The sequence below is a fragment of the Triticum aestivum genome, chromosome 4D (assembly GCF_018294505.1).
Source record: "Triticum aestivum cultivar Chinese Spring chromosome 4D, IWGSC CS RefSeq v2.1, whole genome shotgun sequence".
In the NCBI taxonomy this organism is placed as follows: domain Eukaryota; kingdom Viridiplantae; phylum Streptophyta; class Magnoliopsida; order Poales; family Poaceae; genus Triticum; species Triticum aestivum.
The window spans coordinates 421818389-421833042 of NC_057805.1; the positions used below are offsets into that span (position 1 = coordinate 421818389).

The 14654-nt window shown below is 41.9% G+C and overlaps 1 pseudogene; it reads left to right on the forward strand.

The window, feature by feature from the left end:
• The first annotated feature begins 2754 nt into the window (after nt 1–2754).
• Nucleotides 2755–4308, forward strand: LOC123097022 (histone-lysine N-methyltransferase ATXR6-like; annotated as a pseudogene).
• Nucleotides 4309–14654: the final 10346 nt, after the last annotated feature.

Here is a 14654-nt window from a genome sequence, read left to right on the forward strand (position 1 = left end):
TGCGTGCACACATTAAGTCTGTCGCGTATCAAATTGTACTTCCATAACTGGTTCTGCTTGCAGAGTTTTTTGAACAGATTCATCAGGTTCTTATTTCTAAACTGCGAGAAGAAATTAGCCCCGAGATGGCGCATGCACCAACGGCTCTGCAAGTCCTGCCATGGAACTTGTTCCTCAGGGCCTGGGTTTGTCAGTGTCCTTATCGCACTGAGTATACCTGCATGCCTGTCATGAAGGATGCACACATTGGGCTTCTCCTTCACAACTGATATTTTCAACTGCCTGAAGAACCATGTCCAACTTTCAATGTTCTCACTCTCCACAAAAGCAAACGCCAGTGGGACGACTTGATTTTGGCCGTCTTGACCTATGGCTGTCAGGATCTGACCCTTGTACTTGCCTGTGAGAAAAGTACCGTCAACACATATCACCGGTCGGCAATGCCTGAAAGCTTCGATGCATACACCGAAAGAGAAGAAGAGACGATGCAACACCCTCACAGTTGGGAACTCTGCCATGAACATGTCTTGGATATCGATATAGGTGCCTGGATTCCGCTGCTGCAGGGTGTGGAGGAGGTGGACAACAGAGTCATATGCATCAAAATAAGAACCAAATCTCCTCTCAAGCGCTGCATGCTTAGCCCTCCAAGCCTTTCCATAAGAAATTCTGTACTTCAACCTGGCGAAGACTTTTGTCTGGACTGCCTTCACTTCCATAGCTTTGCCCTACACTATCTCATCGTAAAACAATCGAGCAATAAGCGTGGATGAAAGGTTGGCATGATCTTGAGGGATGCAGGGAATAAGACAAGTGTGATTAACTAAGTCACTTATCACCCAACTTGTGCCATACTTAGGGAGAAAGCCGTGCACCCTGGCGGGACAATCTGCGTTCTTGCATACCATTGTCAGGAATTTCTGACTGGACACCTGAGCTGTGAAAACCCTTTGCTTGGACATTGCCCAATTAATTATTGCATCCTTCAGGGCTTGCTTGTTCGGATACATAGCACCCGTCGCAATATTGTTCTGGTGATATTGCCAGGCTGAATCATGTCCATCATTCACGGTCATTGCAGATGATAAGTCATGATTCCACCATGCAGGATTCGGGACCTCCTCTGCATTTTCTTCTTCATCTGACTCGTCAGAATCATCGGCATGACCCCTTTCAACATCGGTGTCTTCTTCTTCCATCTGGTTCTGCATGTGCCCATCTACCTCGTCAGCGTCCACCTCGCCATTGTAATCACCATCGGCATTTCCTCCTTCTACCTGACTACTCTGCCCTGCTTCATAACCATAAGCATTTCCTCCTTCTACCTGACTGCTCTGTCCTTCTCCGTAACCATAAGCATTTCCTCCTTCTACCTGACTGCTCTGTTCTTCGTAGCCACCCTCGCCTTCATGTGCAGTGACCTCCTTCACGACGGGAAGCACTAAAGCAACAGGATTGCATCCCCTTCGTTCACAACCTTGTAACCACCGCATCCAATCGGAGTCTCCCTCTATTGGCCTCAAATAAAAGTAAATTTTTGAACTTGACCGTGTCCACAATGCATGAACACCGACGGTGTGTGTTTCAGTATCAAGACCTAAACTTGCCGCAATCCATTCTTTCAACTGACTAACAGACCATGTTTGTGGTGCGCTCATTGCCACCTTTATGTGAGTAAATCCACTCAGATCTGCTCCCAACTCATTTGTTTGGACAGTACCAGGACCATAGTAAAATCTCAACTTCACTACATCGGACATCTCGACTCACCTATTTTTTTCCACAACGAAATACAAGTATTAGACATGTCTATATATTACCAGGACCATAGTAAATTTCACAATCAATATAATTTAATCTATGTGGACGATTATGATGAGTTGCTTGACTCTTGTTTTAATAATAATATAATAAATAGGCCCATGTTTACTAATAATAAATAGGCCTCAAATAATAATAATAATATAACCGACAAATATGATAATTCAGTTTATTTGAATTATATGGCCCATGTTGATGTATTTTTTATTTTAATCTATTTTAAGAATAATTTAGAAAAAGGCATGCGTCTTTTTTCTACGATCATGTAAAATTCTTCCTTGCAAAGAAGTTTTTATCCGAAGTTTTTTGGTTAGTAGGCCCACGTTGAGGCATTAGCGGGGTGCTATTGCTTGTTATGGGTTAAACTACAGCGTGGCAGTTAAAAAAAACAGTGTGGCATTGAGACGTACTTTAGTTAATGGACTTTAGAAAATACGCAGAATAAAGGTTAGCGTGTAATTCGCTTCAAATTGGCATCGGATACGGACTGAAATGTTTTTTAACATGTAGTTGTACTTTTCCCATTTTTTGTTTGCTTGTTTAATTTCCATCACACTGACATGCTATGCACATGCCGAACCGAACTCTTTAAAAAAAACTTGTCTCTTCTTTCGAACTTTTTATTCATGTTTCCAACTTCTTATCACGCACCTGTGTACGTGTCAAGTATTAAGCAACAACTTATTATCCCCATTAACAACTAATACAATTCACACACCTACAACTATATTACGAATATTAGCCGTAGCAACTACAAATATTTACGTATACTACCGGGGCAAATAACAATAATCGCACACAAAATTTATTTCACATCAAAACATATTAACAAATACTACCGGAGCACCTACGAAAAATAAAATGTCAAAAGAAATATACCCTTGAAGCGTGCGTGCGAACGACGAACGACGAACGACGAACGACGAACGACGAATGACGAACGAAAAACTGCCGGTGCTCCGGCTCCAACGAAGAACGACGAACAACAGCTTCACCTCCACCACACTGCCCCAACTTCACCACCACCACACTGCCCCAACTTCACCTCCACCACCTCCACCAAAATGCTCACCACGACCACCACGAGCTACCCCATCAGTAGATCGAGACCTCTTTTGGCTGCCCTAAATGAGTTGAACCCATTCACGGTGCCAAAATCGCGAAAATCTTGCTCATTTAGGTGTATAAATGGGTGCCATTTTTCTGTAGAAAGAGGAGAAGGGAAGAACAGAAGAAGAAACGAGCAACGTGAGAAGAAGAAGGGAGGAAGGAGAGGATAAGGCACGGGCCGGCCAGCGCGTCAGGTGGCAGCACCCTGTCGGCCAGCAGCTGGCCGATCGGCGGGCGGTAGGCCGACAGGAGCGCATCACGCCGACACTCCCCCTCGCGACGTGGCCCGACCAACCAGAGGCCGCCGCGTGCCAGCCGGGCCTGCAGTCGGCCTGCTGCTAGCCGATCGGCCTGCTGTGGGCCGATTAGGCCCAGTCGGCCTGCAGCGGGCCGACGGTGTATTATTTTTGAAAATAATACTTTCGGCGTATTATTTCTGTAATTTAATAAAAAATGTATTATTTAAAAAAAAGGTTTTGGAGGGGGAGAGGGAGAGAGGAAAGCTGCGGCTTGGGAAGCATTTTTTACGCCGCTTGGCTTTTGCTTTGGCCAAGATGCCTAACACGCAAATAAATCTCAACCGTTGAGAGTCAAGCTGGCAATCCAGAAATAAGATATGAAAGTTCCTACAAGATCACACGCTTCCTCCAATTCCACCACCCGATCTTCATTAAATTCAGTGTCACGACGCCATTTCAGTTTTGTTGAAGCTTGGGTGCCATCTCATTTCAGGTGCTGCCAAGGGAGGATGCAGAGACATTGAGCCTATGCAAGAGGATGATGGAGCAAGGGGCCTCTCCTTGTCGTCTTCAATCCGGTGGAAGGGTTAGTACTGTCTGCACAATTCGCTGCTCATTTCTGATCTTGTTCTTAAGAATCATTCAGGCACTTATTATTGTGTGGAATTTCTTGGACAGATTCATGGTCGAGGCAGACAGGCACATCAAGGATCTGACCATCATCACCGAGTACGTCAGCGAGGTTGACTACCTTCGAAACTGTGAGCACGACAACGGCGACAGCATGATGACTCTGCTCTCAGCCGAGCTGCCATCCAAGAGCCTCGTCATCTGCCCCGACAAGCGGAGCAACATTGCACGGTTCATCAACGGGATAAACAACCACACGCCGTAAGCATTCTCTTCCTCTGATCACCGTGCATTTTATGCATTGATCGGAACCATGTCTGAAAAATTTGCGTGATGATGACCAGTGCAGGGAAGGCAGGAAGAAGTAGAACCTCAAGTGCGTGCGGTTCGCAATCGACGGTGAATCCATTATCTCTTGGGGGCCAACAGGGACATCTCCTAGGGGGAGAGGTTGTACTACGACTACAACGGTGACGAGCACGAGTACCCGACTCACCATTTTGTATGACACATGAGCTGATGTTTAGTCCTTATTTTCATTTATCTGTGCTGATCCATTCCCTCAAAAGTCAACATGTAGAGTCATCTAATTAGTTGATATGTCTAGAATTTTCACCTGGAAAAAGGAAAAAGGGGAATTGTAAACATTGTATATCCAATGGAATGGAATGCAACGACAAATGGGTTGTTCTGTTCATGCTTGTTTCTGCTGTAATTGCACTTTGTCAATGTTTTTGTTCGTTTAACCATTTTGAAAGAATGGGTTGTTCTGTTCATGCCTCTCTATATTCATGTGCTAAAATCACTTGTACATATACCACTTTAGCTCCATCATCTTTCAAAATGGTTAATCGTATCTGGTTGCCTGCCGTTTTGTGGGCAAGGCGCAGCAAGCCGTGCCACCGTGCTAGAATGCCAATGATTAAAGCTGGGTGCTTTGAACGTGTCTGAGAGGACCAAAACAAAAGGTAACCCACTGACATTACATAATAAGTAATATGTAGCAGTATTTAGAGCATAACGAAATGTAGTTGTGATAATATCTTATTATTAGTATTCATCGGACTCCAAGATCATCCTCTCCTAATATGCTGATTGGCTTATGTGCCACCTTTTTTTATTGAGTACACGCGGAATGGGAGATATATAGGGGAAGAACAAAGGATGTCGTGTACTCTCGATCTGATGCCACCAAAATTGAGCTGGTTTGTACTCTCTCCCTCCATCCCATGTATGTAGTTGTTGTTTTCCTCTCTGATTGTTTTGTGCTAGGTCTCCCTCTTCTCTGAATACTTACATTGCCTATGCTTAATCCGCTGATGTGTGGTGTGTTGTTTGTAGTTCCTTCCTGGGCTCCTAACTAATCTGCATTGATATTATTTATTAGTATTTTGTGCTACACCGGGATTAGTGCTTAGCGAGCTCTGTTCATTGTTTACGCTATTTTCCCTTTGGACCTTAAGCATTCTTGAGAAAGATTAACACATAAAATTACTATATTTGGATTGCACCCCCTGATATAATTTGTCTTCGAATATTTCTTTTTTATTTAATTTTTAGTGTATGATAAAATCATGAAAAAAAGTTTGACATAGTAGTTTAACAGGATAGTTTTCATTGCTGTGAAGTAAAGAAACATAGAAGGTGTGTTGTGTATATGCCATATTTTCCTTCTCTGGGTTTCAATATTGTGCTATGCAGAACAGCTAAAAGCCTACAATGTCTGTCATCTCCCTTATAAATGGGAGCTAATTCTTTCTATTTATTTCTTACCCCCGTTGATTGCGAGAACATGTGACATGATGATAGCATGAGGAATTGGGGGTTATAATTTCTAACGGCTGAATTTCACATTTTTGCTCTTGAAACTTCTGGCAAGTAAAGCAAGCTACTTTGGTTTTGCTGGTGTGATGTGCTAGACGCATAACTGACTGGCTTTGTATTCTTGCGAACCATGTTGAGTCATGCTTGTGCTATACATGGGCCATTCTTTATACATCTTTACTAAGAATGAAAATAGCTATGATAGTTAAGATTATTGTTGCTTGATGCCGTGTATAAGCATCATGTATACCATTGTCTTTGTACCTTTCCTATTTATATGCTTCTACGGAGTACTTGGTTCATGTACATGCTTCACTAAATCATTTCCTTATGAGCTAGAATAAGGTTTTTCCAGTTGGTAGTTGCACCACATGCTGAGATTGTTCATGTTGTGAAGTACTTCGTGCAAATGATTATTCTCAGTTCTTTGCCTCAGATAACTACACATGAGGAGGTATGAAGGGTCGACTGAGAAACTGAATCAAACTACTTGATTTAAGGTATACTTTGGCCATTTCCTTCGACCCTTTTTGTTCCTCTTCTCATGTGTGTTATTAGCCTTTTCGCAAGCCTTTGTTTTGTTTAGAACTTCAAATGTTGAGAAGTATATTTTGCTAATTACTGAGTAGATGAACTGACAACAGGTGTACTCGCATAGTTAGAAAAATCTGAAGCACATGTTAGTTTGTTGGCAAGCCGTATGCATCAGAACTAGGTACTTTTACCTATCATGGAATTTGAGTATAATTTTGTTGTTGTTGCTCTTGTGTATATTTACAAGAATCTAAAGGTAGTCATGATTCAGCTGACCAGTAGGCTTTTCTTCTGTGTTTGGAGAAGAAGAAGCTGGTAGATAGTAGAACCAAAGTAGTCGATCCTATATTTACATGAATCTAAAGGTGGTCATGATTCAGCTGACCAGTAGGCTTTTCTTCTGTGCTTAGAGAAGAAAGAAGATGGTAGATAATAGAACCAAAGTAGTCGGATCCTCTTGTGCGTTTGTAAAAATGAAATAGAATAGCTACTTCGTGGTAGTTACATTCTGATTCAAATCCAATCAGATGTGCACGCAATGGTTCTAAATGTTACACAAGTAAATGAATAATGAATCAACAATTGTGCCTCTTTGCTTCATGATTAAGCTAACAAATTATGCCTCTTTGCTTCTTGATTAAGCATACAGTAGCTTGCATGATCTTTTCTTGGCAAGCCAAAATTTTCTTTTTCAGAAAAGGCCCATAGGAAGTATAATTAGGCATCTTCAGCTGCAAAAGTTCCTTTCACAGCAAGCTTTTCCATGTTGATATATCTGGATGCTCTGGGTTTCAAAAGATTTTCTTAGACATTTAGGTAAATTTGGCTATAATGGCCCTGCAGATCATGGGAATGTTGCTGCAAAATTTCTATGTATGCTTGCTTGCCTATGTCTCAGTTTCATATGAATTTATACGTACAGTCTAAGTTCATTCTTGTGCCCTTTATTTTTTTGGAATTCCTATGTATTTTGACCTGTGGGTTTTACTCCTATAATCTGAAGAGTCCTTCAAATTGTCTATATATTAAAAATGACTAACTGATAATATAACGGTTCAAGGGTTTGTCACGTTCTGCAATTAGCATTCATCAGGAACCAAGACAACAATCCTCCCAACATTTCAGGAACTTCCTTTGTTTTGAATCCTTGATAGTTGATAGTTTCTTTCCCTTCAGATATATACTGGATCTGTGTAATGTGCTTTTAACTTATATATCCATGGTCGTGCCTGAAGATTGCTGTCATGTTTCTGTGGGCTACGCTGTCCCCAATACTTGCGAAACCACAAGGTGATGTACAGATTGTGTAAGTACTAAAGATTTGGATCGCCTTGGTCTTACTCTAATGTACTAAATTTTTTCAAAGTTGCCATGGATCATGATGTATTACAGAAAAATCTAAAAATACTCATGAATGTCTGTTAGTCAGGATCAAGATTTCTGCGTAATTACTATGTTACCTATTTTTATTTTAAAAAATAGGCACAATGTTAAATGTGCTGGTTCACATGCCAGTTGTTACTGTTCTTCAGGCCTTGCTCTTATTATCCTATCTGGACATTCCTTTATGACATTTCACAGGTCTATGCGATTGGTGGGGATGGAACCATGAGAGGAGCAGTGGCGATATTTGAAAATTTTAAACGGCGTGGTTTGAGGATATCCATTATAGGGATCCCAAAAACCGTGGACAATGACATCAGCATCATAGACAGGTCGTGTGGGCTGCGCCAGTATATGTTGTTTTCTTGCAACTGGTCTTTGGGTCAGTGAACAGGAGCTGGAGACACAAGGTGAGAACACTGTTTATGTCATTTGTTTCTTTCAGTTTTACTCATGGGACACCGATGATTGATGGAGTAGGATTTAACCAAGCTTGGTGTTACCAAGCTACACCCGTTGTCACCTGAAGTTATCTCACGCCAAGCAAGGATCAACATTGGGTACAGAGTTGAAGTCTTTTAATTTGCATACAGTAAAGCTGCTTGGTTCGTCATTCATATTTGGATCCACCTATTATTTGTTTCTATTGATCTATAAGTTATACAAATGAGATGTTCATTAAAAAATAGTTCCATGACTTTAGATAATTGATCAAGAATAGTGCTAATGAATTGTTTTGGCTTCCTATGCATTAAATAAATAGTTCCATAACTATTATAATTGCATCATCTGATCCATGAATATAGAAAATTAAATAATTTGTTCCTTGACTTGCTCTGTTTGGAACCTTCTCTTCTCTGTTTTGGGGGTGAATGTTGAGGTGGTCCAAGCTCAAAACGAAAAAATTTCCAGGTGGTCCTTTTCCTTGTGCTTGTGCTTGATATTTGTTTTTAACTGTACAATGTTTCTTTTTTTTCAAGAATGAGCTGGAACGTATTATCACTATAACACTGGGTTATGATAATGCAAAATCTATGAGGACGCTTATGTCCATGGGCGGGGTTACAAGTATGCTAAATTACTAATCATCCGCCGAATTTAGTGAACTTGCTTTTTACATGGCGGCCTTCTGTTTCTGTCATCCTATTAGATGAAGTGTTCCAAATTTTGAGTAGACAACTTATTTACCTTTGTTATTTTGTGTTCAATGGATGGAAGAGAACAATTCTTTCCGTATGAGTGTGACCCTGCTTGCAGAGTAAAAGGTCATAGTGAAACGCCGCTTGGACTGCTTCTGGACTTCTACGGTGACACCAGGCTGTTCCAAGGCCAACCTGAGCTCCTCCTTGTGGTGATGTTAGCCGGCGAGCTTCCTCTACCTCCACTCTGTGGATGTCAGCCGGTGAGATATATAGTCTCTACATTTCCATCATGCACAGACTTTTTATGCATGATGCTTCCGTGGATTAATTAGGATATGGAGGATATAGAGTCGATCTCTTACCACAATTTTACTTTTTTTGTTTTCTTTTCCTTTCGTTCTGCCATTATATCATTATATCTCAATAGGTCCTACGACAGAGGTTGAAGGGTAGTTTGATTTGAATCATGCTTGGTCAAATCAATATATAGTGGTTTTGACTTTATGAACAACCAGATCAATTCTCTGGATGCCTTGTGCCATATATAATTAGCTCTCATCTTTAGTTTAATTTTGGAACGAGAATATTCACTAGAGGAGATTCATGGTTGCAGTATCTAATTTTATTGGTCTGTTCTAACTTTAGAATGAGAGTAATCACTAGAGGATTGGATTCATGGTTGCAATATCTAATTTCTATTAATTTGCTTTTATATATTATGAACTTCAGTTTCTTTATATGCCAAAACAAAACCACTAATTTGGAAACCTCTGTGATTGCTACATAATTGGGCACATAATGAAGGTGAGATGCCTTTACTTTGCTTCATCGCATAGTGTAATCAAGTTTTGTGAAGAAAATCTTGGAGGATATCTACGAATAGTAGGCTTATTATGTTTTCTGGGTGCCATGTAGAATAGTAAGACAAATAATTTTACTCTTATATTTTATATTGTTTTATGTTAAAGAGGTTACACTATATCCAGATCACTGAATATTGTCCAAAGCGATTCTCCTTCATATAGGCCAAATTATTTTCTCCCTATCCATCAGGCACACTATTTGAATAGTTTGCTAACACGATATGTCCTTTAGCAGATCCGTGTGTTGTAACATGCAAGCAAATCAAATGAAGGAGTGTGGACAGAGACAAAGTTATATATCAAGCAAATCAGATGGAGGCGTGTGGACAAAGTTATATATCTAATGGTCAACCATGTTGTTTACTACAGTATTATGCAGTATAGAAAACAATGTAAATAAGTTAGCTGGGACTAATACTATGGCCTGCTTTTGGTTTCTATCATACCAAACCTTGCTTAGGTATTTCATGTCACATTTTATAACAAATGCGAGGATGGCACGTAGATAGGGTCATTTTTTAGATATTTTATGGGGTCCTTACTGTTGTGAGTATCTACTATCACCTACTCTTTGAGTAGTATTAGATATATTTCCATCCTGAGATATATTGAGTAATATTAGATGTTAATAGAAAAAGAGTAATATGAGAGGTTTGATCATTGAACTTTTTTTTGATTAATTCCTTGATACATTTCCATCCCGAGATACATTTTTTTCTATTACAGGGTTAGCGACAACGGGATTACATAGGAGTTGGGGTTCGGCAAGTAGCATCTCTTTGATTAAGTCCACATCATAATTGAGAGGCATTGTAGCTGTGGGTCAGTTCATAGATAATGCTATGTTTTATATGGAATACTTCAATGGTTTTACCGGGTTGGATATGAGTGCACTCGGATACGGACAAAAGACCAACGATAACAAACAATTGATCAGGCTTTGTAAAAGTGGCAGGGATCAGACAGTATCATATGTGCCTTTGCCTTCGAAATTGAAAAGGGGATACCGTCGCTCACTGTCCATAAGCTTTAAAAGGCTAAGATACAAAATCACAAGTGCATCATTGTTTACGCATAAATCGTTCAATGCAATGTATCTAATGGATTGCCTGTATCAGGTTAATGTGACATGTCGCGTATGAAGTTGATCAACAAGGCAGGCGAATGAAGCAACTTATTAGTATGCCTAATAGCATGGCTACGTAGTTTTTACCTTTTTATGTGTTCCTGCTCTTGGTACTTCCTCTCTCATGTTAGCGTTCTTAGTACCAATTTTAATGCTTTTTTTAACAGAGTACACAGAACCGGAATATTATCTTAAAATTTAAACATCTCCTCACACTGAATGCGCATCGCCGGAAATCTTGAAATAAATCCAGGAATGAATGCGAGCACCAGGATTTGAACCCTGGTGGGCTGGGGATACCACAGTCCCTCTAACCATCCAACCACAGGTTGGTTCGCACCAAATTTAATTTCAAGTGGTTAGTTTTTGTGGTCTCATGAGCGCACTAAACCGAATGTTGCCTTATTGTTCGTGACAATGTCAAACTCAATGATGTTTTGCTCCTATTGCGTGTGAATGTTTCTTCTTCCTATTAGTTTGTTGTATCCTGTTTGAATACGTATGCCAAACCGGGCTTCCTACTAAATTGAGCATTACCTGCTTGGACACTTCGTTGTGACCGGCACCCTCGCGCCAAGGCGCGTTTCCGATCTAGTGGAGATTATTCAGGTAGGTATTAGACTCACATCACCGTTCACACGATAGACTCTTCATGCCATCCCCGTCCTCGTCGGGGTTTTCATCCTCGAGGAAAAACCCATGTCTGTAATCAGTAGAAATATTCAGAAAAAGACATTATTTTAGGACAATAAACAACATGCAAGGCCTTCTAGGACGTCTGTTGTGGCTAGGTTTGGGTTTCCTTTGGCTTTTGGGGCAAAATGACGAGGATAGGCAAGTCATATAAATATATATTATTAGTCTATTTTATGGTTTAAATTAAGTTTTATACGTGTGTCTTATTCATTGGAAATTTGGAATGAAGGGAGTAAGGTTTAGTTTGCATGCCAATATGATTGCATAGATTCTTTCTCGGGCCTCAAAATGGACCATGTGTTGCCATAATGAATAATGATGGTTGTTTAATTTCTCAACTCAAACTGACAATGGTTAACCGTTACCCGCATCCCCGTGGACAATTACTCTATCAGGAGACATGGATATGGTCCATAGGTAAATTGTTGGGTCAAATACCTTACTCAAAAGGTAAGACAGAGAAGGGGATGCGATAGCATTACCCGCCTTACCCATGAAGGTCTTAGAGCATCTCTAGCACACCCCTTAAAGTCACGACCCTTAAACCATAGATAAGGGACGAGAAAAACACGTTTTAAGAGCCGAAATCGTCTGCGGCCAAACAGAGCCCGCAAACCCGAGCGGTAAAAGAGAATATCGCCGCGCGCTGCCGATTTCGGCCCTCAAACCGTGAATCCAAAAAATGCAATTGACCGTGATTTTGATAATTAAAACACAAATTCCAAGAATTCAAACACAATTTTGGCGACATTTGAACATAGTTTTCGTGACACAACCCAAAAGACATCGCATCCATCATCATCGTCATCACAAGTCTTCACCGCCACCACTTGCCGAACCACCACCGAACCTTGGCACTAGAGGCCCCTCATGCAGCTAGCCTCCTCCTCTCCAAGATCTCCAACCTTGTTATGTCATGCCATTCTTTGGTGAGCTCATCCATCTCATTTCGATTCATCATCATGATCTTGTTCTCCTCGTGAAGGAGCTTGGCCATGGCTTTGTTCTCCTCGACCATGGCTCTTCTCTCCTCAATGGCGGCCTTGCGCATGGTCTCCTCCTTGAGTAGTTGCTACTTCTCTTGCTTTTCTTGAGCCTTCTTCTTGGCCAACTCCTTTGCCTCCAATTTCTTGATCACCAATACCTCATTGGACTTGACGATGTGATCTAGCTTGTCTCGCAAGCTTGATGCCTCCATTCCTTCTTGACCTTGTCCTTGGCCTTCTTGTTTCCATTGGGCTTGTTCTTGTTTCTTGGGAAATCATCATCTTCATAATCATCATCCATCTTGGTGAGTGCACCTCTCTTCGGTGGGGATTCTTTGTCAATCAACTTCCACTTCTCGCTATCTTGAAGAAGTTTCCAACAATGCTCAAGCTGAAATGACTTGCGACCAGAAGCTTCCATGTCCTTGTACCTTCTTGCGCAATTTTGTCGTACAAATGAAAACAATGTCAAATTATGCAAACACTTCGATGGCTACAAATGATTTGGACAACTTGGGATGTGAAAAGAAACTCACATAATCGAATTCAACGATACCACTTGGAGGTGCATTGTGGACTTGCTGCAACCAAGCAGCCCAATGGCTACAAATCGGCTTGATCATGTCCCAACGACCTTGGAGTGACCTAAAGGTGTGTGGCGTCCTATTGGGATACTTTGCCATCATGCGGAGGAATTGACCCTCTATCCTTTGCCAATACTGCTTAGCGGTTTGGTCAGTGCCAGTGCACAGATCAAGAGACACTGATTCCCAAGCCTTGATCAAGATTTGATCTTCCAATTGCGTGTAGTTCTTCGATCTTACGCACACTTTTTCTTGCGCTTCATCAAACACCCCTCCTCAACCTCCTCCACCTCATCTTCTTCGTCACCATGGCCATGCACGCCACCATCCTTATCGTTGTAACCAAAATCACCGATCGGGCTTGATCGATATCGATGGTGTTGCCATTCAACAAGTGTACAAACTCGGCAGTCACATCATGCAAACCGGCGCTAAAATTTTGCTCAGCAAGTCGCGAATACACGCAATGGTGAAAAGGGAAACAAATAGAAGAAATCGAAGCATCATACTTGCGCCCATTTCGTCGAACACCTCAGGGGCGACGGCAGCAGCGTGGTCGTCGGGCATCCTCAGGGTAGTTCTTGCTGGGGCAATCGAGGGAGGTGTTGGCGAGGTAGCTCTTGCGTTTCACACCGGAAATCTTCCCTTTCTTCGTCGGCGCGGGCTAGACCGGATTCGCAGCAGGGGCGGCGAGCGCGCGGGCCTTCCCAGCAAGGCCTATGGGGAGCGCCGCCCTGGACGACAATGTTGCCTTGCCGCTTGCGGGGTGGCGCGGTGGAGCCTTGAATGGAGACGGGCGCGACATCACCGGCGACGAGATCTGCCGGAGGAGTTGGCACATGGATGACATCCACGGTGACGTGCGACGTCTGGGAGGCTTCCATGGCGGCGATAGGAAGTCGGGGAAGGTGCACCGGAGTGGGCGGTGGGAGGTCGTTGGCGGTGACACGTCTCCAACGTATCTATAATTTTTTATTGTTCCATGCTATTATATTATCCATCTTGGATGTTTTATATGCATTAATATGCTATTTTATATCATTTTTGGGACTAACCTATTAACCTAGTGCCCAGTGTCAGTTTCCGTTTTTTCCTTGTTTTTGTCTTTTATAGAAAATCAATACCAAACGGACTCCAAACGGAATAAAACTTTACTATGATTTTTCTTGGACCAGAAGAAACCCACGAAGCTTCGGGAAGAGGCCAAAAGATCCACGAGGGGGCCACAAGCCCTAGGGACGCGCCCCTAGGCTTGTGGGCCCCTCGAGGACCTCCTAGCCCTAATCCCAGCACTATAAATTACAAAATATTGCCCCTACGTCAGAGGGCACACCAAAAATACTTTTCCGGCGCCGCAAGCTTCTGTTCTCATGAGATCCCATCTTGGGGCTTTTTCCGGCACTTCGCCGGAGGGGGATTCAATCACGGAGGGCCTCTACACCAACCTTGTTGCTCTTCCGATGATGTGTGAGTAGTTTACCACAGACCTACGGGTCCATAGCTAGTAGCTAAATGGATTCTTCTCTCTCTTTGATCTTCAATACAATGTTCTCCTTGATGTTCTTGGAGATCTATTCGATGTAATCTTCTTTTGTGATGCGTTTGTTGAGATCCGATGAATTGTGGATTTATGATCAGATTATCTATGAATATTATTTGAGTCTTCTCTGAACTCTTTTATGCATGATTAAGATAGCTTTGTATTTCTCTCCGATC